Raw genomic sequence first — 4,824 nt, 5'->3', positions numbered from 1 at the left:
TTATAGGACTATAACAATTTGTCAATGGCCTCGGTACTAAAGATGTCTCTCCGTTACTTATCTGACCTTCTCATGGTATAAATCCTCAGGAACTGGTGACCCTGTAGAGTATAGGTCTTATGATAATAATCATAGCAGTTGTGAGTTTGAGTGTAATATCCCTGCCATGCCCAGAAATCAACATTTCACACACCTCTATCCTTTAACAATTTCTTACATTAATTCCTTCCCTCCATTCTTTAATAGTTCCTGATTCTTGGAAGTGATATCAACTACATCCCATTATACCATTAGTCAATCATACTCATTTTTTCTCAGTATTTTACCAGCTATGCATTTGCATTCATCACTGCTTATTGCAAAAAATTAGGATCTCTGACATAAGCTGAAAGAATATATTGTTCTATACTCATAAACATATTATCTAAAAGAAATTTGACAGGCACATCATGTCCTTTTATAGGAACAGCTGTTTCCTCAGTAAGACCTATAACCTTCCTCAGACACTGGCTTTTTACAAGGATTAAAGAAACAAATATGAATTGTCTTATCTATCAAGCATCAAATGCAATCAGAAAGTGGTTAGTTACACTCATGACAGGATTTCAATTTTGTAACAGTGAACTGTATCTCTGAACAATGATATGTTGTACATGTTGTATAAAACTGAGTAAGACTGATGATAATCTCCCAAGAGACTACAGAAGATACTCTGTTATTACAAGGGGACAGCCAGCAGGGAAGAAGCTTCCAGCCCAGTTCTAGATTAATTTCTTTATGCTCTGAACAAGGAATATGATTTCTTCTGGCATTTTTTTTTCTGTCTAGTAATAGTGGCCAACCAACTATATTAGCAATTTCCTGTATTGTAGTGGGGGCTTAGTAAGACTTTTTGACCAATAACCTACAACTGGCACTACAATTTTCATTCAATACTTTAAGACTTCTGTAAATAGCTTCATTCACTCACACAGGTTGCCTTTTACCAAGATCTTATTGTTTCCCTTTTCTATGAATTTATGAAGTATCAACTTGTTCAAGCATCATTTGGTTAGTTAGAAGAACCCCACTTCTTCCCTTAATTCTTGCCCTTCCTTGTTGTTTAAAACATTCTACTCTCAGTGTTTTACTTTGCTCTTCTGTATCACATCCATGCTATGTCCTATAACCCTTAAAAACTCTTTTTCATGGGACCATTTCTAGTCTTCTACTCTCTTAACACACCAATTCCCAAACAAATGCATGCATCTAAATCTTAGAGACTAGGATGAACATACGAGAGAGAATGTGATAGTTTCCTTTTTGATCCTGAGTTTCCTCACAAAACATAATATTTCCATTGCTATTAATTTCCTTACAAATTTCATCATTTTATTCCTTATGACAGTAAATTCCATAATGTATTTGTAGCAAATTATAAGTTTTCATTCACCAGTAGATGATTAAATTTGCTGACTCTATTTCTTTGCTATTTTAAGTAGAATAGAAATAAATATGTTTGTACACTTAGCTCTAAAGAATCCTTTAGGTACATAATCAGAAATAGTATAAATGGTATTTCTACTTTTATATTTATTTTAGGAATTCTTTGTAATGCTCTCCATGGTTTTTATGCCAGTTTACACCATCACCAACAATAAAGATTCCCTTTCTCCATGTCCTTGACAGAATTTGTTGTCTTGTGTCTTAGTGATGATAACCATTCCAACTGTAATGAGACAGAATGTAAAAGTAGTTTTAATTTGCATGTTCCTGATAGCAAATATGTCAACATTGATGTCTTTGATCCATTTAGAGTTTATTTTTACACAGGGTGATAGATATGTAAAATTCCATTATTCTACATGTGTACTCCAAGGATCATGTGTTAAAGATGTTTGATATTCTAAAAGTTGTTTTGGGGGGCATCCTTATGAAGTATCAGGTGGCTATAATCATATGTATTTTCATTTGGGTCTTTTATTTTGATCCACCTGTGTACTCCCTAATTATTATTCTCTAAATATTAACCCTTCTAACCATAGTGAAGTGTAGTTCTTAATCTTCATCAAGAAATTTTCTCTTTAAAACAGAGACCATTATAGAAAACAACTGGTAAAAAGAGATTTGTGGAACCCATTCCCAGCTGATATATCAAAAACTTAACTCCTGCAACTAGTACTCAGGGATAATAGCAGAAGTGGTACATAAAGACTATATGAGCAGTTTTATGTGAGACTGCATCACTGCACTTTGCATTTTTGATTTCAGAGAATCTCCACATAATAAGTCTTACCAAAACGTCTGACAAACTGAATCTGAACAAAAATACCAGCAATGGACATAATAACATGGAAGAGAGAAAGAACACAACCTTAGACAAAGAGCAGCTAAGGAATGCTGAAAACAGAAAAAAAAAATGGTATTCTTCATGAAAGAGCATACCCACTGGTTATCCAATAAAAGATGGTCAGACTGGAAAACATAAGCATACAATTAGTATCAAGTAGTAAGTGTGTGTGTGTGTGTGTGTGTCTGTTGTGAGAACAAGTAAAAAATAAGGCTTTCAGTCTGAAAGAGGATTATTGAGTACATCTGAAAGGTTGGAGGGAAATGAAAGGAGAGAAAGAATATAATTATAATGTGGTCTCAAATATTAGAACTAAACATACTTTAAGGATGAAAAAGTAGACTTTCTTCAATTCTGCAATTGAGAACACACAAATGGCAAAGAAAATATATAATGTAGGAAGAATATGAGACCAACCATAAGAACTGCAAAAAAAAAAGTGACTAAAAGCTTAAAACAGCACCTAATATTGAGAAAGTACACAAAGAAATGGTGAAAAATGTCTTGTTGGTTGAAGCTTGCATTGTGCTTGAGGCAATTGAATCTGCAGTCAAAAAAGAGCTTACTCTTAGGTAAGAATATAATTGGTAGAGAGTTTGGGTGAGAATACAATCGGTCCCTGATATTAACAGCTGACTATAGTCATGTCTTAAGGAAAAATTCTATGGTCCACTCAGGATCTGAAATGAGTTCAAGGATTTAGTTGGAGTTCCACCTTCACTGCAATCTAGCACAGAGAACCACTTTACATCTCTTTTCAAACTCCATAAATGAGAATCAGAAGCCATCAGAACAACACTCATGTTATAAAGGACTGAAGACTTCTGGCCTGCAGAAGGGACAATACTGGATGGATCAGAAAGGTACCTCTCTCCTTGGAACATGGGACAATATGTCAATACTGTTAACCACACACACACACATACACACACACACACACAAACAAACACAAATACACACAAGTACAACTAACTTTATGTGCCTATATAGTCCAGAGGTGTCAAATCTCCTAGCACTGGAGTTACACTATGTTCACACAACATAGCGATCCTCTTTTTTTTTTTCTCTTTTTTTTTTTTTAGACATTTTTTGCATTTTTTTTAGAGTGGCTTTTCTTTATCCATTGCACCATTTTGGCTTCTTTGTATAAAGTCAGGTGTCCATAGGTGTGTGGATTAATGTCCATTCAATTCCATTGATTCACCTGTGGAGGTCAGCATGTAGAAGGTTGCAAATAGATCCATATATATCACCATGCACAAAACTCAAATCCAAGTGGATCAAGAACCTCAAAATAAATCCAGCTACATTGTACCTGATAGTAGAGAAAGTGGGAAGTAGCCTTGAGCATATTGGCACAATAGAGCACTTCCTAAATTTCATACCAGAAGACCAGACACTGAACACAACAATCAATAAATGAGACTTCCTGAAACTCATAAGCTTCTATAAGGCAAAGGACACTGCCAGTAAAGTAATACAACAGCCTACAGAATGGGAAAAATATTCACCAACCCCACATCTGACAGAGGGCTTATCTCTAAAATATATAAGGAACTTAAAAAACTAGACATTAAAATTCAAAATAACACAACTGAAAAAATAGGGTAGAGAGCTAAACAGAGAAGTCTCACAGGAAGTATCTCAAATGACCTAAAGATATTTAAGGAAGTGCTCAACATCCTTAATCATCAAGGAAATGTAAATCAAAATGACTCTGAGCTAACATTTTATACCTGCCAGAATGGTTAGATCAAAAATACTGAGGATAGCTTATGTCAGAGAGGATATGGAATGAGGAGAGCACTCTTCCACTGCTGATGAGAATGCAAATTTGTACAACCCCTTTGGAAATCAGTATTGCAGTTTCTAAGAAAATTGAGAATCAATCTACCTCAAGACCCATCAATACTATTCTTGGCCATTTACCCAAAGGACACTCAATCATACACCATGGACACTTGCTCAAAAATATTAATAGCAACATTATTCACAATAACCAGAAGCTGGAAACAACCTTGATGCCCCTCAACCAAAGAATGGAGAAGGAAAATATGGTACATTTACACAATGGAGTACAACTAAGCTGTAGAAAAGGATGGCCTCATGAAGTTTTCAGGCAAATGGATGAAACTAAAAACAAACATTCTGAGTGAGATAACACAGACTCAGAAAGACAAATACAGCATGTATTCACTCATAATTGGGTATTAGATGTGAAACAAAAGATAACCAAACTACAATACAGCTCCAGAGAAGTTAGCTAACAAGGAGGATCCTAACAGGGACACAAGGACCATCTGGGAAGGGAAATTAGATGAGATCTACTGGGTAAACTGGGGCCAAGGGGTGGCAAAGGAGTTGGGAAGGGGAATGAGAATTTGAAGGAACAGGATGGTTTAGAGGAGAGGGATGCAATTGAAGAATAAGGAAAAAGATATCTTAATAGAGAATCACTATGGGGTTAGGTAGAAACCTGGTACTAGAATAATTCC

Source organism: Phodopus roborovskii, unplaced genomic scaffold (assembly GCF_943737965.1).
Source record: "Phodopus roborovskii unplaced genomic scaffold, PHOROB, whole genome shotgun sequence".
NCBI classification, from domain to species: Eukaryota; Metazoa; Chordata; class Mammalia; order Rodentia; family Cricetidae; genus Phodopus; species Phodopus roborovskii.
Note: the sequence above shows the minus strand (reverse complement) of the source record.